This window comes from Ambystoma mexicanum, chromosome 1p (assembly GCF_040938575.1).
Source record: "Ambystoma mexicanum isolate Mex_15411 chromosome 1p, UKY_AmexF1_1, whole genome shotgun sequence".
NCBI classification, from domain to species: Eukaryota; Metazoa; Chordata; class Amphibia; order Caudata; family Ambystomatidae; genus Ambystoma; species Ambystoma mexicanum.
In genome coordinates, this window is record NC_090921.1 from 25,891,892 (window position 1) to 25,919,385 (window position 27,494).

General features: G+C 46.8%; 1 pseudogene; it reads left to right on the plus strand.

The window, feature by feature from the left end:
• The window catches only part of LOC138564643 (zinc finger protein 729-like), a 325,173-nt pseudogene that overhangs the window by 181,889 nt on the left and 115,790 nt on the right, over positions 1–27,494 (plus strand).

Here is a 27,494-nt window from a genome sequence, read left to right on the forward strand (position 1 = left end):
GCGATGGCACTCGCCACAGCACCTCTCGGTAAACGTACCACAAAGAGACGAAGCACAGAGTGCTCCTCATCCAGAGTCTTCATGCCAGCCCTGCTGTCCTGCATCTAAATGAAGGAGACTAAAGGAAACCACCATTTTCCCCTCTCAATGCGAGCACAGCGACAGGGTCAGAGCCGAGCATGCCAGAGGACAGCAGGGACACTTCTTAACCGGGGGTAGACGGCCTAACGGCATTGCTAGAGCCTGACCTACCCCAGACATGGAGAGTGGGTGTTGAGAGTGACCACAGTCCCTGACTCTGGTGTGAAAGCATTGATACCCCTGCCCCTTCTACGATGCCTACACTGAAAGGCAGAGGTCTTCTCTCTGCTCTGTGCTCATCCTCCTTCACCTGTTCACTACTGCAGAATACGGCAGAGCATGAAATGTCAGGATTCCACCCCTCTTTCACACATCCATGTCCCTATCTGCCCCATTCAAAGTGGCTTTTAGTTGCTCCAAAACCCAGTGATTTTCTGGTGGATACAAAGTGTCTGCCTCTTTCCATGGTATGTCTGAGGGTGCAATCATTTGTCTTTTGTGTAACACTTCATTGTTAAGAACAGGAATGAAGATGGTGGTTGTGGAGGTAATGATGTTAGCATAATCTTCACTACTCCTGGATCTAATCTTCCTCTTCACAGTATTTACTCCCAACTCTCCTACCCTGAAGAACAGATTGCTCACCCTTGTTTTCAGGCAGTGTCTGTCGTGGCCGGTGGAGAGTCGTAGATGCTTGGTGACAAGGGCAGGGCAATACATTTGGGAATAGACTCCTATGGGAAGGGGGTCACCTTGTATGTTCAGTCCTGTGATGTTGAAGAGTAGGATTATGAAAAGTGAAGATTACTGGTAAAAAATCAGTGCACTTCCTGCTGAGTGTGCAATGCTAAGAAATAATATCTGAAACCTTTGTTTCTTTCAACAGCGAGTAGAGCCATCACTGAAACTAAGGGTATGGAAATGCACATGGGATGATGAGATATGCAGAGGAACAAGGGACGCACTACAGAAGATGGTCAGTGCCATTCCACAGAACCTTGAATGAAAGCGCCATCCTCACGGAGAGACCAGTGCCCGGCACATCTATACACATCTATACGGATCCATACGTATTGAAAGGAATTTTTCTGAAGTGTTCATGGGATGTTCTTTACTCACAGGTCCAGTCCAATCAAACGCATAGGAGGATAGCTCGGGGACAACATGTTTGGCTTGGAAGCAAGAAAATCGGAGCAACATCTGTTCGAATTCTGCCCTGCGCTTGGAGACTGGTCTCAGGCATTAAGCACGTAATAAAAGATTAAATAATTAATCTCACATGGCAGAGAAACCCTATAAGTGCACAGAGTGCAAGAAAAGTTTCACACAGATCCCAAATATGCACACACATCAGAGGATCCATACTGGCGAAAAGCCCTATGAGTGCAGAGAGTGCAACAAAAGGTTCAGGCAGTCCTCAAACCTGAGAAGGCATCTCATGATTCACACGGGAGAGAAGCCCTACAAGTGCACAGAATGCAAGAAAAGCTTCATTCAATCCTCAAACTTGAGAAGTCATCTCATGATCCACACTGGAGGGAAGCCCTACAAGTGCACAGAGTGCAAGAAAAGTTTCACACAGATCCCAAATATGCACACACATCAGAGGATCCAGACTGGCGAAAAGCCCTATGAGTGTAGAGAGTGCAACAAAAGGTTCAGGCAGTCCTCAAACCTGAGAAGGCATCTCATGATCCACACTGGAGAGAAGCCCTACAAGTGCACAGAGTGCAAGAAAAGCTTCAGTGATTCCACAGCGCTCAGCAGCCATCAAAGGACCCATACTGGGGAGAAGCCCTACAAGTGCACAGAGTGCAAGAAAAGCTTCCGTCATTTCTCAAACTTGAGAAGTCATCTCATGATCCACACTGGAGAGAAGCCCTTCAAGTGTACAGAATGCAAGAAAAGCTTCAGTCATTCCTCAACCTTGAGACGTCATCTCATGATCCACACTGGAGAGAAGCCCTTCAAGTGTACAGTGTGCAAGGAAAGCTTCAGCAATTCCTCAACTCTGAGAATCCATCAAAGGACTCACACTGGGGAGAAGCCTTACAAGTGCACAGAGTGCATGAAAAGCTTCAGTAATTCATCACACCTGAGAAGCCATCTCATGATCCACACTGGAGAGAAGCCCTACAAGTGCACAGAGTGCAAGAAAAGCTTCACTGATTCCACAGCGCTGGGCAGGCATCAGAGGACCCATACTGGGGAGAAGCCCTACAAGTGCACAGAGTGCAAGAAAAGCTTTGGTCATTCCTCAACCTTGAGAAGCCATCTCATAATCCACACTGGAGAGAAGCCCTTCAAGTGCACAGAATGCAAGAAAAGCTTCAGTGATTCCACAGCGCTCAGCAGCCATCAAAGGACCCATACTGGGGAGAAGCCCTACAAGTGCACAGAGTGCAAGAAAAGCTTCAGTCATTCCTCAACCTTGAGAAGTCATCTCATGATCCACACTGGAGAGAAGCCCTTCAAGTGTACAGTGTGCAAGAAAAGCTTCAGCGGTTCCTACCACCTGAGAAGGCATCTCATGATCCACACTGGAGAGAAGCCCTACAAGTGCACAGAATGCAAGAAAAGCTTCAGTGAATCCTCAAACCTGAGAAGTCATCTCATGATCCACACTGGAGAGAAGCCCTTCAAGTGTACAGTGTGCAAGAAAAGCTTCAGCGGTTCCTCACACCTGAGAAGGCATCTCATGATCCACACTGGAGAGAAGCCCTTCAAGTGTACAGTGTGCAAGAAAAGCTTCAGCGATTCCTCAACTCTGAGAATCCATCAAAGGACTCACACTGGGGAGAAGCCTTACAAGTGCACAGAGTGCAAGAAAAGCTTCAGTCAATCCTCAACCTTGAGAAGCCATCTCATGATCCACACTGGAGAGAAGCCCTTCAAGTGTACAGTGTGCAAGAAAAGCTTCAGCGGTTCCTCATACCTGAGAATCCATCAAAGGACTCACACTGGGGAGAAGCCTTACAAGTGTACAGTGTGCAAGAAAAGCTTCAGCGGTTCCTCACACCTGAGAATCCATCAAAGGACTCACACTGGGGAGAAGCCTTACAAGTGTACAGTGTGCAAGAAAAGCTTCAGCGGTTCCTCACACCTGAGAATCCATCAAAGGACTCACACTGGGGAGAAGCCTTACAAGTGCACATAGTGCATGAAAAGCTTCAGTAATTCGTCACAACTGAGAAGCCATCTCATGATCCACACTGGAGAGAAGCCATACAAGTGCACAGAGTGCAAGAAAAGCTTCAGTAAATCCTCAAACCTGAGAAGCCATCTCATGATCCACACTGGAGAGAAGCCCTACAAGTGCACAGAGTGCAAGAAAAGCTTCAGCGATTCCTCAACTCTGAGAATCCATCAAAGGACTCACATTGGGGAGAAGCCTTACAAGTGCACAGAGTGCAAGAAAAGCTTCAGTCATTTCTCAAACTTGAGAAGTCATCTCATGATCCACACTGGAGAGAAGCCCTTCAAGTGTACAGTGTGCAAGAAAAGCTTCAGCGGTTCCTCAGACCTGAGAATCCATCAAAGGACTCACACTGGGGGGAAGCCGTACAAGTGTACAGTGTGCAAGAAAAGCTTCAGCGGTTCCTCACACCTGAGAATCCATCAAAGGACTCACACTGGGGAGAAGCCTTACAAGTGCACAGAGTGCAAGAAAAGCTTCCATCGTTCATCAAACCTGAAAAGCCACCTCATGCTCCACACTGGAGAGAAGCCCTACAAGTGCACAGAGTGCATGAAAAGCTTCAGTAATTCCTCAACCCTGAGAAGCCATCTTATGATCCACACTGGAGAGAAGCCGTACAAGTGCACAGAGTGCATGAAAAGCTTCAGTAATTCGTCACACCTGAGAAGCCATCTCATGATCCACACTGGAGAGAAGCCCTACAAGTGCACAGAATGCAAGAAAAGCTTCATTGTTTCCACAGCGCTGGGCAGGCATCAGAGGACCCATACTGGGGAGAAGCCCTTTGAGTGCACAGAGTGCAAGAAAAGGTTCAGTCAATCCTCATACCTGACAAGCCATCAAAGGATCCATACTGGGGGGAAGCCCTACGAGTGTCCAGAGTGCAAGAAATGCTTCATTGATTCCACTGCGCTGAGCCGCCATCAGAGGACCCATACTGGGGTGAAGCCCCACAAGTGCACCAAGCGCAAGGAAAGCTTGAGCAGCTCCTCAGCTCTGATTATGCATCAGAAGATCCATTCTTTGAAAAAGACTGGAGGCCCAACTGGTGTTTAGGAGATCTTTGAAGACCCTACTGTTGCCATAGTTACCACGTGGAGAGATGTTGTGAATGTGATCCTCTCCGTGATTAGCGCTGAGAAGCCCTTAGGTCAACACGAATGGTATAACTAAATAATACACTCTGAGAAAAATAAACAAGTACTGCATGAGTGCTGAGAGACACAATATGGAATAAAAGAGATTCAATCACAGTAACATTCAGGACTCAGCAGCAGGAGATGAATCTGGCAATTACATTTTTTGTTGAAATTTTAAAAGCATAAAAATCACTTGAATACTGCACAACAAAAGTCATTATTAATAGTCAAATGGCATCACTGCTTAGAGTAGGAAAACAAAATACAATCTCACCCTCTTGGAAACACAGAGCAGAGGTGGTTTTAAAGCCTCTCTAAAAGACATAACAACCAAAGTCCTGAGAAAGATTAAGGAAAAAGCCAAGGAGGATCCAGCTTAACAGGGAAGCTTGAAACTGTCTGAGGAAAAAGCAGGAGAGTCAACACGGGGCACCTACGGAGGCAGAGACTGGTAAGGCAGTGGGGCGAGAAAGCTGCTAGCCAAGCATAAAATAAAAAAATCACTTGTCCCCTTAATTAGCTGTACAGTAACCCAAGCAAACAGTCCAGTGCTGTGTTCTGCCAAACATGTCAAAAATGCAAGCGTTTTCCTCATTTAAAGCATTATGGGGTTGTAGTCACTATTTTGGAAATGGGTCCCTGTGGAAACTGGCACTACTGTAGTAGGTGGACTCAAAAGACCTATTGGTCGATACAGGTGTACTATCAACTCTACTTTAATGTTCTTTATTTCTCGTTCCTTTTGCATGGCTTTAATGTTTCTGATCTTTTTGTTTTCAGTCCGTTATAAGCACCAAAAGAAGAATTGTTGTTCGAAACGTGCATGGTACATAACCCTTAGCTGGGCTGTCTATAAAGTAGTCATTGTTTGCAGAATGTAATACATATTTTGGCTCGATATAGTGATTATCAATCAAGTCACACTTATTTTGGATAGAAAACATAAAACCATCACAAATGCATTATATTTCACATGCCGAACTATCAAATAATATATTTTAAAAAAAACAAGATCTTACAAATACAATTTAGAAATTAGCACCAGTACATGGGTTTCCACAATCCACTTGATGTTTAACCATCAGCATACAGTGTTCTTTGTTTCCTAATCTCACTCAACATCACGTGCTAATTGATCACAACAATTCTCATAATGCGCCATGCAAAAATAGCTACAAAACAAATGAAAATCAAATTGCATTAAATAAAAGAAAGTTAAAAACCATTGTCTAATATATATAACATGAAATCAATCCATGAATTCAGTAAAGTGGGACGAATCCCAGGATATCGTCCCTGCTTCCCTAGGCAGAGCCCCTTCCCATGGGGTCAGGGATGTGAGGCCACTGGCCAGTGGTCCTCCTGAGGGTGGTACTCAGCAGGTGAATCTCATGGTAGGGGCCTCTCCCCCTTGTGGGACTGGGGATGATTATTAGGGAAGAACGCCATTACTTGTACGACCAGCACAACCTATGTTGATATTTCACATGCTACGACCTGCATGCACTCTGCGACCTTCGCTGTCTATTTTGGTAACCGCTCATGCTTCGAACTGTACCCGTATGTACCTGCGACCTTTACGGCCTTTCTGGAAAACCTGTACATGTTGTTTTGAATAGTACTCTCTTGTGTGCACCTTGCGACCATTATTGCCTACTTTCTGAAAACTGAACATGTGTCGCTCTGTATTCTCTGTGTACTCTCTACCAACTCTGTACTCATCGAGGCCCACCACCATTCTCTATTATAACTCACATTTATTGTTATAGTTGCGCATCTCTTTTATCCCATTTTAGACAATTCAGCCAACACTACTAACGCTCTCCCCCTGCGACCATTCTTGCTCATTGCTCACATGTTTTGATCTGCACTTCCATTGTGCACTTGTTACCATTACTGTTTATTAGGAAATCGAACCTGCCTGAATGTAACTTTCCTTTGAGCATTCTACAGCAATAACACTATTGTGGTTATATCTACCCAGTGCACGTTGAACTGGCACACCACCTTAGCTGACGCCAGATTCTACCGAATTATAACCCCCTGAATAGCCACTGCACCTCAAATAGCCTTCGACTATAACTGGCTATACGACAATTGAATTATAAGCACCTGAACGTAGGCTGAACTAGCCTACCTTAGTCACCACCTTCTACCTGTTTCCAACATCTATACTGAACCTACTTGACCGGTACTGACTATTCACTAATCCTGTTGGCTAAATCCGGCCTGCCTAGCTCCCATTCTGCCTCTGCACTCTTTCACTCACAGGATCCGGATTCCTACTGGCTGCCTGCACACTAGCCTAACACCACAACACTATGTATATACCAGGCATCTACTCATCCCTACTTAGGACCATTCTTCACCTGATCCGCTTGACTAGCCATTAAAGCCTACACATTACACCCGTCCTCACAGTCTCCCTACTACCCAAAAGCATGACTCCTACTCACTCACTTACACCCTTTGCCCACATCCAAAACCTACCCAAAACGACCAGCCCATGCAACTCCACCTCTAGAAACATTAGACTATGCGCCAGGCTTCCCAATATGTTCGAAACACTTGCCAGAACCACGTTCTATACCAAAACTAGCAATACCAGGATACCATGGCCTGAAGCCAAAACGGCCAACCCTCCCTCAAACACCCTCACCCAAGAACCTCCAACTGCACAAACCAGTCAATACTCCTCCCACCCATTTACAATCTTAATAATCAAGCCACATTGGTAACACCTACTGCGACCAATATCACACACATCAGAGATGCCCTAATAAATGCCCGATCTATAGTAGCTCACGCCACAGAAATAGCAGACCTCTTCCAGCTAGAAAAATTGGACTTCCTAGCCGTCGCAGAATCCTGGCTCCACACTGCAGCAGGTCCTGCCCTCATGCTAGCAATCCCAGAGGACTATACGATATTCAGAGTTGCCAGAACCGAAACCCGAGGCGGAGGCCTTCACCATAATCGCCAAAACATGAGACTTGCCCCATCTGACAAATCTGATTCCTGTGAATCCCTCATAGCCAAATTGCCCAACGCTAACTCCCAAACCCCCACGATCCACCCTCTCTACAGATCCCCCGGTCCCCTGGGTTCGTTTGAGGAGGACCTAACTACCATCATATCCGACAATCTAAAAAACACGGCCCAAAGCCTTCTCCTAGGTGACTTCAACCTGGAGTTCAAAGACCCTAAAGACCAACATGCTGCACTTATTGCTGGCACTCTGGCAGAACTAGGCTTCAATCAAAAAGTGACCCTTCCTACCCACAACCAGGGGAGGACCCTTGACTGGGTGGCGGACTATAACTGCCATGCCTTCATCACCATCATCTCTCCCCAGCCATGGTCTGACCACTACCTCCTAACCTTCTCCCTCAACTCCAACTCCCTCCAATAACCCTCTAGCCCCCTTTATCCCCACTAGGAACAAAAGAAATATCACAGCCGATAAACTCATCCCTCTTATTCTTCCGACCCTGAATTCTCTCTCAGAATCCACTGATCCTCTTCACCCTCGTAGATGAATACAACAAAATAATGACATTAGCACTAGATTCCATCGCCCCACTTAAACTAAGAGAAAGTAAGCCAAAAAGGCATCTAAACACATAGTTCTGCCCATACCTGAAATCACTCAGACATGGAGACAATCACCTTCAGACAACAATAATATCAACCTCAATAAAATAACCTCCCAATATAAGAAAGAAATCATTCTAGCCAAGCAAGATTCCTACAACCAAAGGATCTCTCAAGCCAATTCCTGCATAAAAGAACTGTTGACCATCCTTAAAAAGCTGGAAACCCCCATACCAGTCCTAGACATGTGTGCGAAGGACTAACACTGGTGCACCAGCATCCAAAACAGCCTCTCCAACAAAGTAACAGCCCTCCAGGACAAGATTACCAACAAAAAAGAAACCCTTCTCTGCCCTACTCTCTTAGCCATCAGCCGTGGTTTTCTTTGTTGTGTAGACAGGCTGTGCTGAATCACCTCTCCCTGTGCTGCACTCCCATTGGTTGCTGAGTGTTTTCTTCCATCCAATCAGGGACCGGCAGGCTTCAGCCGGCCCTCTCAGCAAAGGCCCACTTCCAAGGCCCCTGTCTGCTCCTTGTCCACTTCCAGAACACTAATTGGGGTCCTCCCTGCACCTTAACCACAATGATGCGGCCACCTCTCTCCTCTAAGAAATCTGGACTGCCTTGACTTTGCCACCTCCAGAACTATGGGTTAGTTCCCTCCTTATGGACTCACTTCTACTGCCTTTGACTATCACTGTTCTTTCTGCTTGTTGCTCCCATGTTGTCATCTTGCTGTGCAGTGCTTCCTAAACCCTTTGCCAAGATCCTCTCAGCACCCAGATCCTCCCGGTCGTGTGGGGAGGGGTAGCCCTGATCATTTCTGAGTGGATTCCTGCCTCTATCATTCCCACTCAGACCTACTTCTCTTTTGAATACCTTGTCTGTAGGCTTTCTCTCGCCTACCCATTCTCTTACTGTGGTTACCATCTACCGGCCTCCTGGTCAAATCACCTCATTTCTCTCTGTGTGGGCAGACCTCTCCTCCTCCCTCCTAGCCTCTACCACTCAACTCCTCCTCCTCGGTGACCTAAATATACATTTAGACTCTCCTTGCTCCTCCTCTGTACTCTTCCGTGACCTCTGTGACTCCCTCTCCCTGTCCATCCTCCCCTCTGGCCCGACTCACTCTGCAGGGCACAAACTCAATGTCTTTATCTCCTCTGACCTCCCCCTCTCCATCCCTCTGACCACTCCTCTCTCCCGGAGCGATCACTCCCTCCTCTCATCTCATCTCTCCCTCTCTTCCCCCCAAGCCAAGCCTACCCCAACACTGCCACCTACCTTCTCAGACATCCGGCCCATGAAGCGTGTGTCAGTTGAGGCTTTTTCTGCCACTTTCTCTCCCCCCTCCACCTTTGGCTGTCTCTCATCCAGATACAGCCCTGTCTCTGCTCTACTCTTCAATTTCTGATACGCTTGATGTTCTTGCCCCTGTCATGAGGATCTGTTTGAAGTCCAAAGCCAAGTGCAATTCCTGGTATGACTCTGACCTAGCTACACTTAAACGTAAGTGTAGGGCAGCTGAGAGGAAATGGAGGACTTCCTGTTCATCCTCTGACAAACTGGCCTGTCACCTGCTACAAAGGCAATATCGACTCTCTGTCCTCACCAAGAAGAGAGTCCACATTCAAGCTCGTGTCTCTGCGGCATCTAACAACTTGGCCGAACTCTTTAAAATCTGCGAGGAGCTGGCCAACCCTGCTGCAGTCTCTACCCCTCCTGTTGCCTCCCAGGCTCTTTGCAACGCCCTTGCCTCTCACTTCATTAAAAAAAAAAAACAGGACATCCTGTCCCCCCTCTCCACCCACACTCCTCCTCTTTCCTCTCCATCTGTGCTTGCTGACCCTCCTTTAGCCACCCTCCCACCATCCTTCTCGTCCTTTCCTCTTTTCACCCCTGACGAGGTTGTTAGACAAGTCCGATCTATGAAAGCCTCGTCAAAACAGGTTAATCCCTGTTCCTCTAAAACCATCAAGGACCACATTGACGCCCTCGCTCCGGCCCTTGCTGATTTTTGCAACCACTCCTTTGCCTCTGGATCCTTCCCCTCCCCTCTGAAGCACTCCTTTGTGCATCCTCTTATCAAGAAACCCACAGCTGATCCTTCTTGTCCAGCTAACTATCGCCCAATTTCCATTACTCCCTTTCTTGGCAAACTCCTGGAAACGTTGGCCATCTCTCAGCTTAACCTTCATTCCAATTATGTTGCCTGTCTCCATGACCACCAGTCTGGCTTCAGAGCTGCCAGAAGCACGGAAACTGCTCTCCTAAACATCCATGAAGATCTGCTCACCAACCTTGACTCTAACATTCCCTCTGTCCTCATCCTCCTCGATCTCTCTTCTGCCTTCGACACGGTCAACCATACCATCCTGCTCAACCGTCTCCGTGAAAACCTGGTATCACTGATCAGGCTCTGGCCTGGCTGACCTCTTTCCTCTCAGATCGACCCTCCCAGGTCCAACTTGGGTCCTTCCTTTCATCTATCTTCCTCTCTACCTGTGGTGTTCCCCAGGGGTCTAACCTCTCGCCCTGGCTTTTCAACCGATACCTGGCAACTCTCGCCCACTGCATTGCCATTTTCTGCTCAAATTTCCAGTGCTACGCTGATGACACTCAACTCATTTTCAGGCTGCCCTCTGCCACCTCCTCTCCCTCTCTCATCTCTGACTGCCTAACTGCCATTCAAGATTGGTGTGCCAGCAATGATCTTTGTCAGAATGCCAGCAAGACGGAGATCCTCCTCATCAGCACACCTTCACCATTCTTTCCCCTCACTCTCTGGCCGGCCTCCCTTGGCCCTCCTCCTGCCCCCACCTGCGAGGCTAAGAACCTCGGGGTCATCTTTGACTCCACCCTTTCCTTCTCCGCCCACATCTCTGAGGTCAAATTTCCAACTGCACCTCCTCAGAGGTACTCTGCCTTTCCTCTCCTTCCCCCAGAAGCTCATGGTATCTCAAGCTCTGGTTCTCTCTTGCTTGGACTTTTGTAACAGCCTCTTTCTAAATCTACCTGCCTCTACTCTCCGCCCTCTGCAAATAATCCAGAACAGGACTGCGAGACTTGTCCTTGGCCTCAAGCCCTGGGATCGTATCTCTCCCGCTCTGAAATCTCTTCACTGGCTCCCAGTGGATGCAAGGATTAAAATCAAAACCCTCTGTATTGTCCACAAGGCTTTCTGGGGCATGGCTCCAAAATACCTTCAGCTATCCTCTACCTCCAACTCACTCAGGGTCAGTTGTTTTTCTAAGAAACGAGCTGGGGGTAGATCTCTGTCTTCGGCTGGGACCTCCCTCTGGAACAGCCTCCCTGCCACCCTAAAACTTGAGGAGAACCATCTCTGGTTCCGGAAGCACCTCAAGACCTTCCTCTTTTCTTCTGCCTTCGCTCCCCCTCTCCCCTGCTGATCTGTTCTCTCTTGGCACTGTGCACCTGGCCACCCTCTGTCTTTTGGGCCCAGGTTACTGCTCATCCTGTCACCCTCCCACACTGCCTCCGGGTCACCCCTAGCACTGGGGTCTATATCTGTACCCATACAGCCCCCCCTTTTTCTTCCTGCACTTATCGGACCTACCCTGTCTGCTGCCTTAAACCTAGCACTTGCAAATTGCTGGCTGCATTACCTCTGTTTGTTGCCTTTATTATTTATTTATTGTTATTTATATGTTTCTCCTCTGCTTCGCACTTTCCACCTCTCCCCCCTTCCATGCACTTTCCCCCTCCCCCTTTTCCCATGCACTTGCGCGTTCTCAATGTCACTGGGCCTAGTAAGATAACTGTTTTGTTCTCCCCTGTTCCCCTCCCTTGCCTTGTCGCGCTCTGAAACACTTGTGTACGAGTGCGATAGAAATAAAATATCAATCAATCAAAAAATCCAACCGCCTATACAAAAAGCCACACTCAAACCCTCACACCGCTTTAACTTCTCTAAAGCTTAGAAGTCAAAAAAGTCATACTCTTAAACCGTCAAACTGCTAGGTGATCCAAGCCCCTCACAAATCATCAAAGATGCAGCTAGAGACCGATTACCCTTCATTTCCAAGCTCATTAACACCACCTTTTCTACAGTGATTATCCCCAGCAACCTCAAAGAGTCATGGGTTCTCCCACTACTCATAAAGTAATCTCTGGATCCCTCTATACCTACCAACTACAGACCCATCACCACGTCCCTTTCCTGCTTAACATCTTAGACAAGGTAGCCTACCTTCAAATACAGCATTACTTAGAACAAAACCACCTCCTGGGAGTCCGCCAGTCTGGCTTCAGACCACAACCTGACACTTTTTTTTTTATTTGTTTTTGGTAGCAAAAAGTTAATTTGACACCTTTACAAAAAATGTTCCTCCCTAAATACATAACATAATTCATAAATACCATTACACATAACAAAGTAAAAATCACAATGTGCTAGATTATACAAATCACAAATGCTGGTGTGTACAATGCAAGCTTTAGATCCAACAAAGCTTGTAATCAGCAAATTTAAAGTTAAAATACAACAAACTCATAATTCAATGAGATCATAAGACGTGTTCTCAGTGTCCCTTACAATTAAAGGACCACTCACAGTATTCGTTATCATTATTTTGTTTGCATGCCAATATGGAAAAAGAAACGTATCAGCATCACAGCGAGTGGCATCCATGAGCAACAAATGGAATCAACAGACAAGAACAAGAACAGGTTGCTTCACCTTTTCCAGTGGTCGCTTGCTTGATGCCAATGGTTCATTTGTTGGTATAAGTAAATTCTATAAATGTACCAGTGGTGCGTCTATAGCCTTCCTCATATACATTGAATTATTTAGTGGCAAGAGAACTTTCTCAATCATGTTCACAAGTCTCACTGTAGCAAGCATGATGGAGTTGGACTGACCCCACATACAACGCAACCAAACCAGACGCTCATTGCTTGAATTTGAAACAAAAAAGTTCCCAAACAACGGAACCTTCTAAGATCGAAATGGGTGCAATACATGAACAGGTGTTCCAAGGTTTCGCATTCCCCCACCCTAGCACAAAATCGGCAGCAATCCCACTGCCGCAGCTCTTTGTATCCTGACCAATCGCAAATACGGGAGCCCGTATGGATGAGATCCAGCCGAAATCTCATATATGTCCTTCTTGCGTGATGGTCAGGTAAACACAGTAGGTAGGGCAAACGGGGCAAGACAGCCTGCCTGAATTTGGCATAGGTGTGAAACGAAGAATATCCTGAAATTAAATCTGCATTAAGTGCCCATGCATTCCTATAAAATCGAGCTTTGACTTTTCGTGGAAAGTCAATAAAGTCCTGTTGCGTCATATTCACAGATTTTAGAATCGCCAACATATCTGACTTAAATTCAAGAATAGAGGCAGGATGTTCTTCAATTAGCATTAGGCTAAAGTCCTCATATAAGGAATTAACTGGGGGCGAGATCATTTTGTTAAAGGAATTTAACATACGCCGATCATGTTTATCTGCTAAAGGGTATAGACCCAATTCGTGTATAAGAATTGGATTGGGCAGGTATCCCGGAAGGCCTAATACCCTTTTCCAAATCTTACCTTGGAGGAAATTTAATAAAGGTCCCAGATTTACTAGGCAAGCATCCAAGGAGTAAAGTAAAACAGGCTCTACTTTCATGGTGTAATAGTGAAGTAGAGGCAAAAGCGAGTATTTACAGTGCCTCGAGAAGATAATCCTCATTTGTGCAAACAGCTGGTCGAGTTTGGTCGCCAACACGAGACGCCACTTGCCGACAGACATGCCGTTTGACATATGGTACCCCAGGTACATAATCTCTTCCCTCATTATAATTGGTTGGGAAATGACGAAATACTTAAATCTCAAGTGTTTCTTCTTAGATGAAAAGACTATTATGTGAGATTTGTCTGGGTTGATAGTTAAATTGTTCTGAATACAATATTCATGGAAGATATTAAGTTTGTTTTGTAACCCGAAGGGGACCTTGTCAAATAGAAAAATAGAATGAGGTCATCGGCAAATGCCAAACAGTGAAGACGTAGCTTTCCTAGGTTTACCGCAAATGTGTTTGTTCCCTCCCATAGCTGCTCAATGTCGGCCAGATACAGATTAAAAGGTATCGCAGCTAAGTTGCAGCCTTGCTTCACGCCAATTCTTGTCGGGATACTGTCGTACAGAAGGCCCTCAGGGTTGATGCGCACTCTATAAGAAGTATTTTAATGGAGCGCCGCTATGATCGCAACCAACTCAGAGGGGAAGCCATAGGACAGCATCTCCTGCCAGAGACGATTTCGCAAAACGCTATCAAACGCTGCTGATAAGTCTAAAGATGCCATGTAAATCGTCCCATTTGGCTGAGCGCGTGATGTTGACAATAGATGGGCAAGGATTGATGCATTAAGCTGCGTGCCCATGGCTCTGGGAAAAACGACCTGGACTTTTGAGAGAATATTGGCATTGTTAACATAAGATTCCAATTCACTAAAAATCAGCCGTGCAAAATTATTTGCTGAGATGTCAATTAAGGCTATTGGCCTAAAGTTTGCCGAGGCATTTAAGGCACCCTTTTTGTGAATTGGGATTACAATTGCCGAGAGCCAGGAGGGAGGAATTTTCCTAGATTGGTATATTGACTGATACCAAGGGAGCAAGTACCTGGCCCAGAACTCGGGATCATCCTTGTATACACAAGGTGGCAGCCCATCGGGCCCAGCCGCTTTGGAAAACTTCAAGGACGAGATTGCCCAAACGATGTCCTTGGTTTCCCAGGGGCAAACGGAAGAGAATTCCAACAGTAAATTCAGACACTCGAACCTTCGGTGTTTTTCCGGTAGGTTATATTTCTTAAGGAAGAACGACCGCCATTTAGTGCCTGAAATGGATGCCATCATGCGGTTGTCTGCCTTGCCCAAGGGCTTTCGTAAAATGGACCATTGCTCCCTCGTGTTTTTCGTACATAGCAGTTCAACCATTTGTTGATTAGCCAGGTTGTAAGCAGCGTAGCGCAGTAACTTTAGCTTTGACTTGAAGCGAGCCACAGTGAAGTTTTTTTCTCTTTTCAAGTTTGCTGCGCTCGAAGAATTACCTTTCAAGATCTGCAACTCGCTGTTTTTTTGAGTTGTGAGTTTAGCCACCTCTGCCAGGTGAGGGCTTGCAGCTTTTGGACGCCTGTTTTCACTGCCTTCTTTAGATAGGCGCACCAAATGCGAGCGAATCATCTTCAGATTTAATTTAATGATTCTTTCCCTGTGCCACGGTGCTAGGTGCTTGTCATGGGACACGACAAGGTCTCGATTTACACGAAACACCATTTTGCGACAGATAGTGGAATTCCATCTAACGGACAGAGTGTGCCTGTCGCTTTCCCCCATAGCGGCAGATTCCAGGTTTTCATATGCTTCAAGTCTCAGGTGTAGAAAGTGGTCAACATCCGATGGTCACTCATTCCTACACTCAGAATTTTGATGGGGTCGAGCAGACCCGAGCATGCCACTGATGCAAACACATAGTCGATAAGAGATGACGAAGTACCACGTTTCCAAGAAATTTTGGTGGTCTCGGGGGCAATTTGGATGGGATAAATGCCCCACGCTTCAAAGAAACTGGCCCATCTCTTGCCTCTACTAAAGGCTTGGAGTGCATAAGAGGAGGAGTAGGCGGAAGGTTGAGAGGTGCCTTCCAATTCCAAGTATGAATTTAGGTCGCCCCCAATTATGATTTCATGATTGGGGCAAAAAAGCGCTACATGGCCCAGGATCAGCTTCTCTAGGGTCAGGTCCAGAAAGGCAGCACTTGGGTTCCAATATATGGACATCAAAAATAGAGAGGTGAATTTGCAGTCATCAAATGTTAACTCCACCAGAATGCATGATTCAGTTTTTTCCAAAATGCATGAGGCCACCTTAAGGGTGTTGGAGATAAGTATTGCAATGCCTCCAACTGGATATCCAAGGCAGGTACGTCGTGCGTGGGCGCTGAAGCAAATATACCAATCCAGCACAAGAGCTTCTAGCGCCATTGTTTCTTGTAACATTAAAATCTCAATCATTTGCTGTGGATCTCCCTGGTGATGCCAAGTCTTAAGATTAGTTGCACCACAGCAATTCCAGGATGTGATATAAATCCCCTGGTGTTATGAGTCCAATGGAGGAGGTTTCATAGAAGCTGCCACTTTCATCAGTGGCTCCAGCTATGACAGGCCACTTAGCGCTTGCGTAAGGGAGGCAAGTTGCAGAGTTAGTTGGTTGGCGTGGGACTCGAGGGGAGCCACAGCAGAGCCTTCCGTTCTTGCAGTAGGGACTGGTGTGACAAAGTCCAGAAAATCCCAAACACACTCCATATCCGTAAACAGGCAAGGAGTGAGACCCAATAATTCAAAGTCATCGGTGAAGTCCAAAATCAATTTTGTTATTATCTGGGATTGGACTCTACACAATACTCTGTAGTTGTTGTGGGAAGGAAGCTTTACCCAATCCAGGTCCTTTGATGATAAACTTCTTAACGAAGGAATCTGAAAAAATGAATTCATCAAAAAGGACCTGTTAATCCTGGCGAGACCATTTATGCCCGGGTTGCTAACCCAGCCAAGTATAACCTTCATATCCTTGGGGGTTTCCGAAAAAGACAAAGTGTCTGCAGAGAGCTCCTCCAGGTGGGTCTCTTGTGCAAGTTCTTCATCGCAGTGCGTGATTCATGGCAAAACCAAAGAGGCCTGCCCATCCTCTCGGCTGCGAGCAATGGCAGCCTCCTCTTGACGCCCCTGAGTGGCCGGTTCAAGGCCTACCAAGTCGGCGTGCGGGTCCACAAAATTTGGTGCCACAATCGGCAACTCAATGTCCAATTTTGGATTTGTTACAGATTTTAATTCACCCGTGGGTCGCATAACCACTTTTTTGCTTACAATATTAGGAAAAAAGCAGTGAAGTTGCGGTTGAGTCTTGGCAGCTGGAGTCCTTGGGGGGGTTAGAGGACGGCACTTGCACATTATCACATTTTATGGCATTAATCTGTAGATGTTTTTTACTTTCATCGTTCAGTTTGCGAAGATCTAAGGCCTGGTCATCCTGACTGTTCCCAGTGCTCAGGTCGGGAGTAGTTGCTTTACCAGAGTGGGTGCCCGGAACATTGAGCACTTTCTTTGCCCCTTTCTTCTGGGAGGCCTTTGCGAGATTTAGGCGTTTTTGAGCTCTCAAGAATGACTTCTTTGCCTTTCGAGATGGGTAATACATTTCCTCGTGTTCTAATTGTGTCACCACTATCTCACATGGCACTGAGGGACCAACAGGGTCTGAGATGCTCTGGCTATCTATGATAGCTGTCAAAGCAGGAGGACTGTCAGGTGTGGGATCAGCCCTATTGTCGAGCTCCATTCCTCCACATGGGTTGGCGGAATCTTCCAAAGGTTGAGACTTTGCGACCAGTTTGAACAATATGTTCCCAAACTGGAGAAGACGATCATGTTGGAGTTTGGCTACATCGAGCAGATCTATGGCCTCAACATCAGGCTGTGGAGACCCAGCCATTGGGTCCCCTTGCACCACTTGCAAATGCGATCTTTGAGGCAAGTGGGCATTTAAATGCGCCTTTTCCGTCTGAGAGCCTTGCAACCGTACTACAAGCAGGGTAGGAGCAGGTGGAGTTGGCACTACAACATTAGCCAACATTTTTTCAAATTGTGCAAAGTAAAATGGTTTGGATTGTTCCTCCACAAAGATGAAGCCTTCCAATTTAGCCATCTTTTCTTTCATAAAGGCTAAGGAGCCTTGCATTTCCCTCAGGGTGCAGTGAGTAAGCTTGTGGCCCTTGTCCAGGAGATTAAGTATTTGCGAGATGACAGGAAAGTTGAACAGATAATTTGGGAAAGTACCAGCAAGTGAGTCCTCTAGGGTTGAAGAGGACCGTGCCTCCTCTTTAGATGCAATAGAGCCAACCTCGTCATTGCCCAGATTCAGGACGTCGAGTGCACGGGGCAAGAGGTTCCCGGGTGGGTCTATAAGGACACCATGTGTGTTGTTGTAGCGTGAGGGCGCACCACCTCCCTCTCCCCTCACGGGAGTGGAGAGCAGGTCTCTATCGAAAATGCTGGGTTTTTTGCAGCTTAGTTCGTCCGGGAGATGAAAATGGACTTGTTCACGAAAGGGAAAAGACCGAGGGGCAGGAGAGGAAGGGCCCAATGAGCGCCTCACCCGTTTTCCCAGTTCAGTCATAATTGTCAGAGCTAACATTGAGGTATCAGACACATGAGGGAAACCCTCGTGGTCGAACCTAGGAGTACAACTGATATCATGAACATGCGCCCTGTCGCAAGCCACCACCTCGTCGTTATCATTGGCGTCTTGCACCGAAAAGGTGGGGAGCATCACAGCCGAAGGAGAGATTGTAATCAAAGACTCCAAGCACGGGACTAAGTCCTCCGTTCTAGGGGCATCCAAAACCTCTTCTTGGTTTGGCGCTGCCCCCTCTACATCAGGCGAGGATGGCATCGATAGGAGTGATTTTTTGTGGGAAAGTGAAAGAGGAGGTGTGCCAATCGGCAATTTAGACCTCCCCAATTTCCTCTGAGCTTTAGGAATAGTTTCAGACTTGGAGTTGCTTCTCAAAGCACGTCTCATAGTCTACACCTGAAGCACAAGCCAACAGGCAAAACTACTGCAGGACTATGGGGTAAGTATAAAGGAAACAACAACCAACCCCAACTAAAGCCAGTTATAAATTGAGGGAAAACAAAGTACAATTACCCATAGCAAGTGACATAACTAGGTTATGCAGTGATAGTAAATCGTATGCCCAAAAGAGCCCAACCCCAATACAACACTCCTCTCTTATCAATACCCCGGCTCTTTGAGGGAAGCCAAGACCAGGCGCCAGAATTTACCCAGGAGCACCACAAGCACAAGGATCAAAGGCATACAGTCCGCAGTCTACTAAGGCAGTAGGTGGATGCTTGTGAGCTCGATCCGGCGCACAGTGTGACTTTGCCCCCAACACCAGGGCCCGTAGAACCTACTGTGCTCGGGGTGAGAGTTTTGCAAATCCATGGGAATGGAGTCCTAGGCTACGACGCCCCGCACCGCACACCGCGAACAGCAAACAGTACTTGGCTCGTACTAGGTGCGCGGGGAAATGGCTTTTTGAAGGAGATCAGAAGACGTCACTCCTCCAGGGGGGGGTAGGGCCACCTCGAACGGAAAATACCTTCAAAGTAATAGAAAATGGGTGTTAGACACACGGAGTATCCAACCGGAGTGCCAACACAAAACAGCAGGCCACACAACTGCAGTGGCACACAACTTCGGTCGGCTCCAGACATAAAGTACAGAGCGCACAATCACCTCAGAGTCAGGCAGGCTGGTGTTACCAGCTAAAACGTCCTCCCAAGGCAAAGTCAATGCCGCAGCACCAGAGCTGCTCTGGCCAAACGAGGCTGTAGAGCGGTGGCGGCAGCAATTCCCAGCTGTTCCCAGTGATCCAAAAGCGGGGTAGCAGCGAGCAGCAGGCAGCAAACAGTACTTGGCTCGTACTTGGTGCGCCAACAACATGGGACTGAAACAGCGCTGATCGACCTTATGGCATAAATGGACACTCTTAGAGACAATGGTAAAGCCGCTCTAGTATTACTCCTCGACCTATCCGCGATGTTTGATTTAGCAGACCATAAAATCAGACCATAAAATCCTTTAACCACTTGGATTCAGCAGCCCACTTCTCGCAAGAAGCGATAGGCTGGATACAATCACTCCTAAACAACAGGACCATGCATGTTTTTTCTACCTCAGCATCTGTTGACCCTGTTCACATCACATGCGGGGTACCTCAGAGATCATGTGTTTCCCCCACTCTGTACAACGTTTTCACGAAGCCCCTTTTCGACGATCTCAATGGTCTTGGTATCACCTACACCAACTATGATATGATATGGCATTTGTAACGCGCCTATGCACAAGTGTTTCACTATGCGGCTGATACCCAGATCCTCATACCGCTGATGGGAGATTAGGACAAGGATTGGCCTTTGTGATTAGGATGTACATCATCATTCAGGCATGGATGAGCTCTCGCGGTCTATGCCAGAAGGATGACAAGATTGAGCTCATAATCCTTGGCACCATCCACAATATCAACAAACTCGGTCACAACTACATGAGCTTTATCATAGATGGTAACACCATTAAAGTAGCTAAAGAAGTCAAAACTCTAGGCTTGTACCAAGACGCGACTCTCTACTTCAACAAACCTGTCAGCTCCATGGCCTCCTCAACAGCCTCGACATGTACATTAATTAGAGCAGCCAAACCCTTCCTCTCTACTAACAGCTGCACCACCCTGGCCAGAGCCTTCATTTTGTCAACACTGGATTACTGTAATGCCCTATACCTAGGAGCTAACAAATACATCACTAACAAAATACAGATTTTACAAAATAACTCTCTCAGAGCAGCACCGAGCATCCCCAAAAAAGAACATATCTCTGACATAAGGAGAGCTAACAACTGGCTCACCACAACGTGCAAAAATTTCACTAAAAGTAGCCTCACAGTGTGAAAACAAAATCAAAATACCGAGGCTAAGTACCCCAAAAGGAAATACACCGAACACAGGTTACAAAGGAACATACAAAGATCTTTATTTTATACTGAACAGTTTTCCAAGAAAAGTAACAGATAGCTATCGGCCCTCAGTACAACACAACGAACTCCAGCATGGTTCAGTGTGCTTAGTGAGAGATGCTGTACATTAGAATTCGTTGCTCTTTTATACCATTTGCGAACATGATGTCCAACCCTACTTCGGGTTAATATTCCTCTAATACATTACTGATCTAGGGTTCATGCCGAGTTTGCGCCACTATATGCATAGTTATTGCCTTTAATACATTTGCCAACAAGCCTACACGGTAACAGTATTATTTAGGATTTCTCATAAAGGTCTTCTCAAACATTAATACAATGTAGTTAAACAAGTGTTCTTAGTTCAGTATTTGGATACATTGTTCTTAACGTATGCTTGTGGATTTGTTTCATTGCACGAGTAATCTTTTACACACAGGTCAGCGAAGGACAAGGTCTCAGTTCACGACCCCAACAAGTGGCCTGCAGGCAAGTGTCAAAAATGACACTCTGCCAAGAGTGGCACAGGGTACCCAGGTAGGTTTTGGGTGGCTGTGCTGAGGTAAGGTAGCAGATAAGCACACACAGCAGGAAGGTCAACAAGAAAGAAGAGTAGGAAACAGTGGCTGTGAGATAAAAGGGGCAAAAGATACAAAGGTACAAACAAACTGGATTCCCTCTTGGGGTGTATGCTGAAATGGGAAAGAGTGTTCCACGAACCTTAGGAAACTCCAGCCTTCTGCACAGATTGCTATAACAGAGGCCCACGCTGTATGCTCATGGCTGGGAACAACAGCAGTGGGTGTCTGTAACACTTAAAACGCGACAAAGGAAGGGGCAGAGGTTGCATGCCGGAAACCAACAGGCAAGCTCTGTACAAAGGGATTACATAAGACACATGAGAAGACAAGAACAGAAATATCCAGCGAAAAGGAAGTCAATGAGCAATCTAGCAAAAGGAAATTAAGGAAAGGCAGTTAGACTGAAATAGATAACCTGAGGTGGAGTACAGAGGACTCAAGGAAGAGAGCAAGGAGCAGCAGTCAGGAAAACAGAAGGGCTGCAAAGTAGGAAGCAGGTCTGCAGTCAAGAGTGGCACAAGGTGCAGGCAAACTGTATTGGACTGCGGAGGACTGTAGTAGGCTGAAAGGCAGGGAGTCCAGAAGAACAGGACAGAGAGAGATTAGTAGTAGGCGACAGACAGAGAGCCCAAAAGAATAGGGCCGCTAGAGGAGCAGGGCTGTAGGCAGCGAAGAGGTGCAGGCTGCAAGGTAGGGAGCCCAGGGAACAAGGGCTTGGAGACAGCAGAAGGTTGCAAGCTGCACGGTAGGGAGCCCCAGAGGACAAGGGCTGTAGGCAGCCGGAGTGAGGCAGGCTGCAGGGCAGGGAGCCCAGAGGACAAGGACGGTAGGCAGCCGGAGTGAGGCAGGCTGCAGGGCAGGGATCCCAGAGGACAAGGATTGTAGGCAGCCGGAGTGAGGCAGGCTGCAAGGCGGGCTGCAGAGGACTAGGACTGTAGGAAGCCGGAGTGAGGTAGGCTGCAGGGCAGGGAGCCCAGAGGACAAGGACTGTGGGCAGCCGGGGTGAGGCAGGCTGCAGGGCAAGGAGCCCAGAGGAGCAGGGCAGCAAGGAGTGAGCCCAGAGGAGCAGGGCCGCTGACAGTAGAGGGCTGCAGAGGATTGTAATAGGCTGCAAGGCAGGAAGTCCAGAGGACAAGGGCTGTAGGTAGAAGGCAGCGGAGCGTGATTGGCTGCAAGGCAGTGAGCCCAGAAAGGGCACTGGAACAAAACAGGATAATGCAGCAGCAGGAACAGCATAATAAGTAAAGGGTGAAGGCAAACAGGAGTGGGGAGAACTCAAGATGCAAGACACTGTGCTCCTGCAGGCAGCTGCTTATATACAGCCCTGCCCTGTTCTGAGGCAGGCTAATTGACAGCACCTGTAGCAGCACACCTGAAGACAATCTGCCTCCTCCCTCTCTGGTCCTGAGCAGGTGGAAGCAGAACTGGCCGCTAGGGCTTCTGGGGATTGTGGTCCCAATAACGATGAATGAGAATAGCCAGAAATTGAGGACTGCAGCCAGGTGCATTATGGTAAATGTAGTTAATTGAATAAAATAAGAAAGAACCAAAGTTGAGCAAATGGAAATAAAAGACCAAGGCGTGAAAAGGAGTTGTTCAAGGAGTATTAGGAGGATAAATGAGTACCAAGTAGTCCATGATGGTTGCCAATGCGTGCGCCAGCGGCGCGTGCATGACAGCAAGTTACATATTAAATACACACAGAGATCAAGACGGCCATGTTGTATTTCAGAATGACATCGTCCACCATTTTAACTCACAGTGACTTTACAAAGAGAACTTAAAATGGCGGCTTACATTGATTCTAAGGTCAGGACCTTGCAACACGGTTTTCTTCGCAAGTGGCTTATAAGCAGCTTGGCGTAGGCCAATATACACATATTCGTTGCAATAGGAGGTACGATATAATTTCCCGTTTGACAAACCCTCCTTTTGGCCTATGCCAAGTGCTAAACTACTTCTGATCTTCTTGCAAATAACTCCATGCATCATTGTCCATGCACCCTGAATCGCTGGCAGAAATATCTATTGCCAACAGGTCATTTGCTAAAATGTCTTTTAACACGTATTCCTTGGAAGTTTTATCTGGGGCATACACTTTATGTCCTATTGTACCTATCGCTTGTGCGCAACATCCCCCTAGCATCGAACATATACTAGGTAGACACTGGATACAACAACAAAGCAACAACAGAATTCCCAAAATGATCAGTAGGACCGAAAGTATCTTCCAACCCCAAGATCGCAAGAAGTCCCAGAACCAAGCGCTAAGATCCCAGTTTCCCTCGGGAACATGCACTTCTGAACTGAGGACGTGCAGATTCTGTATTGCCTTGAAGATAGTTGGGGAGGAATCTGGCACAAAAACACAACAAGCTGACCCCACTAATTTACACACTCCACCACGTTCAGCCAGAATGACATCTAATGCCATCCGGTTCTGAAGCGCTACTAGTCTTATCGCTTTCTGTTCTAATGTCATATTATAGAGTATGTCAGTGGTCCGGTTGATGGTTCTCTCCAGTACTCTCGCTAGTCTTTTGATATCTTTGGAATTCGCTATCTGTCCCCACATTGGCACAAATGATTTTGCTACATCTCCCAAGACCTGTGCTGGAGTGTCACCATTCTCGTCCCGCCGTGGACGAGCCTTTCAAACCTCTACTGTACTAGCTATAAATACCCCAGATACCCCAGATAACAGGATCCCTAAATAACAGGTTCCCTGCCAATCCCTGGGCAACCATGGAAATGCTACATTACCGCAAACAAAGTAGACAAATTTGCAACGTTGGTACAACCTCTAAAATCTCCCATTGACTGAGTACCATTCCTCTGTATGCAAAAAGGAACTGAAACGGGGCTATGGCTAACAGTGTAAGAAGGAGGCATGGCATCCTTATTGCCTATTGGAGCCATCTTAAAGGAAATCAAAGATTGGAAAGGACGAGACAGTCTGTCAGAAGGCCTAATAGAAGCAACGTTGAGCTTACTCCTATTTGCGAAAAGCGAGCATCCCACGGGAGTCGGAACACGTTTCTCAAAGCTATTCAAATTAGTACCATCAAAGTTCCCCGAGATGCTATTGTTCCAACGGCCAGAGAACAGTGCTCTAAGAGAAGCATAACAAGCAGTTGTCATAGGTAACGGATGAATATACCAACTTAGCCCCTTATCCCCGTGTTACGGTAAATGTGAGCAGACCCAACAGTTGGACTTATTAAAAAATGGCATGCGTGATATTCATGAGAACACAGCAATACGTTTTTGGGGCCCAGGTACTTTGTCCATTATCCCGGTTGGTCACACAATCATTTACAAGTCCCATACCAGTGGTAGCGGTGGCAGGCATTGTAGTCTTCAAACGGAAACCCCCCAATGTTCGTTGCTAGCGACCTCCCCGCCGCGTGACTTCTTAGTCCTTCCACAACCCTCGCCAACAGAATCCTCTTTCTCAAATTTGGGCAAAAACAAGCCCTCGATGATCCTTTCCTTCTTCAAATGCACAGCCGAACCGTGCCGTAAGTCTATCAGATGCACAGCAAAACCGTGCCGTAAGTCTATTTTCTTGGATGCAGATTGTACCTTGCTTTTCCCGGTACTGATTGATCCGGAAACAATGTGTCGTCACTTCCCGTTTGAAGCAATGTATCAGAAACAAGTGAAGATGCCGAATTTGAAACAGCAGTTTCTGGAAGCAAAACTTTTGGAGAGTGTGGAGACAAAATGGCAGGTTTCCCAAGCCTCACGGGCTCAGAAAGATTCTCCGATACACTCTCAGCGCTATCTACTGCTTTGGAATCATTGGTTGCAGCGTTAGCGAGGGGTTCTGTTTCTTCTGTATCGTGTGGCACTGGGTGAGGAAGTTTCTTGACGTGCAACGCGTGGATCCAGTTCTTTCTGCCAGAATCCTGCACCGCTGTCTGTGTGACCAACAGGACCTGAAATGGGCCCCACCAGCGAGGTGCAAGGCAGGAAGAGCGCTCAAATGCCTTAATGAGCACCCAGTTCCCAGGCCGAATGCTGTGCCCCGGGCCCTCGTATCGCACAGGTAAAGCGTCTCGCACCTGGTGATAAATCAAATACAGGTTTTTAGTCGACTGGCTGCAATAATCTGCAAGTAATACATTTTAAACATTTCTCAAAGATCTACATTTAGGAAGGTTCCAGATATTGGCCGGTCTCCCCATTACCACCTCAAATGTAGAGAGCCCAGTCTTAGTTTGAGGGGTTGTACGCATGGCTAATAACACGATCGGTAAGGCGTCCGGCCATTTTAATTTAGTGCCAGCACACGTCTTAGCAAGCTTGTTCTTGATGATACTATTGTGTCTTTCTACTAGTCCGGCGCTCTGAGTGTGTCTGGCCGAGTGGAACCGTTTGTCGATCTGTAATGCCGCACATATCTGCAGAATTACAGCAGCGACAAAATGTGGACCATTGTCCGACCAGATGACTCTTGGTAGTCCGAACCGCGGGAAGTATTCTTTTAACATGGTTTTTGCAGTAGTCATGGCTGTAGCATCTTTGACAGGGAAAGCCTCAACCCATTTACTAAAAGCACAGATAACCACTAATACGTACTTCATATGATTACACTGTTCCATTTCAATAAAGTCGAAATGGATGACTTCGAAGGGGACAGAGGGTGGCCCAAAACTTCCCCTTGGAGTTGCTGTCCTCTTTCCCACATTATGTTGTAGGCAAATCATGCAGTCCTGAACATAGCTCTGGGCAATTTTCGAAATTTTGTCATTTGCCCAAACTTTCTCTAACATTTTCGTGACTTTCTGGGCACATATATGCGTAGGACAATGGGCCATGACGACCATCATCATTACTTAAGCATCAGGGAGTAGCCATTTCCCTTCAACTATGTCCACCCAACACACGTCATCATCGAGTTTCTCCAAGCCTTCAGCCCACCTCTTGGATTCTTCTAAGGTGGCATCGGCTTGGATATCCCATACAGACCCCACACCCTCGTCCATTGCATAGGCATTTAAAGTCTCCCTTGAAACATACATCTCCGTAAAGAGATCAGTAGCAGTTTGTCTAGCTATCTGATCAGCGAAAGCATTCCCTTTTCCTATGTCACCTGTAATCTTTCAATGTGCTGCACATTTTATGATGGCTAACTGAGTAGGGAGCGCAAGCGCTGAGAGCAGTTGTACTATTAGGGAGCCATGTTGGATTTTGGTGCCATGTGAAGTTAACCCTCTCTCTGACCAAAGTCTCCCAAAGTTGTGAACCACCCCAAAGGCATGCTGACTATCAGTATATATGTTTACTGTAAGACCTTCGGAAAGTTCACAAGCTCGGGTCAATGCTATAATCTCTGCAGCCTGCGCGGAGTTATGCGTGATTCTATTGGTTTCTACAACCGTGCTTAATGTGGTGATTGCATAAGCAGCTGTGGATGTACCATCCAGAAGTTTGAAGCAGGAGCCATCACAAAACAGCTCTCCTTGCGGATTATTCAAAGGAGTATCCTTCAAATCAATTCTACCCTTTGTCTCTTATTCGGTAGTATACAAACAGTCATGTGACTCTTCATCGCCGCAAGCAGTACCTTGCGGGAAAGGTAGGAGTTCAGCCGGATTAAGAACACAACACCTCTTAATTTGGATGTGAGGAGCAAACAAGATCAATTCATATCACGCCAACCGTGCGGAAGTGAGGTGTTGCGTTTGGGTTCGGTTCAGTAGAACATCTACAGAGTGAGGCACCATCAGGGTTAGATCATGGCCCAGGACCATTCCCTCACTCTGTTTTACAGACGCAGCAGCGACAGCTCGCAAACATCTTGGCAAAGCGCATGCTACAGGATCAAGGGCGGATGAAAAGTAACCGCACGGCCTATTCTTCCCTCCATGTTCCTGCATTAATACAGCCAAAGCACATCCATCACATTCATGCACAAACAACACAATGGCCTTTTCATAGTTTGGTGTGCCCAAAACTGGTGCTGAGCATAATGCAGTCTTGAGCAAGTCAAACGATTGCTGGTGTTCCGCGTTCCATGGCAATGGCGAAGAAATGCCCTTCTTTGTCAAAGCCAACATCGGTTTGACCACTAGTGAAAAATGTGGGATCCACAACCTACAGTAAGAAGCCATTCCTAACAAGGCTCTAACTTCCTTCTGTGTATTTGGGACAGACATGCCAGAAATGTGTTTTTATTCTTTCAGGTGTCAATCTTCTTCCCTCCTTTGACAGAAGATAGCCTAAATAGGCGACCTCCTGGCAACAATATTGAAACTTTTTAAGCGAAGCTTTGTGACCATCTTTAGCTAGATGAATAAGCAACAACACATTG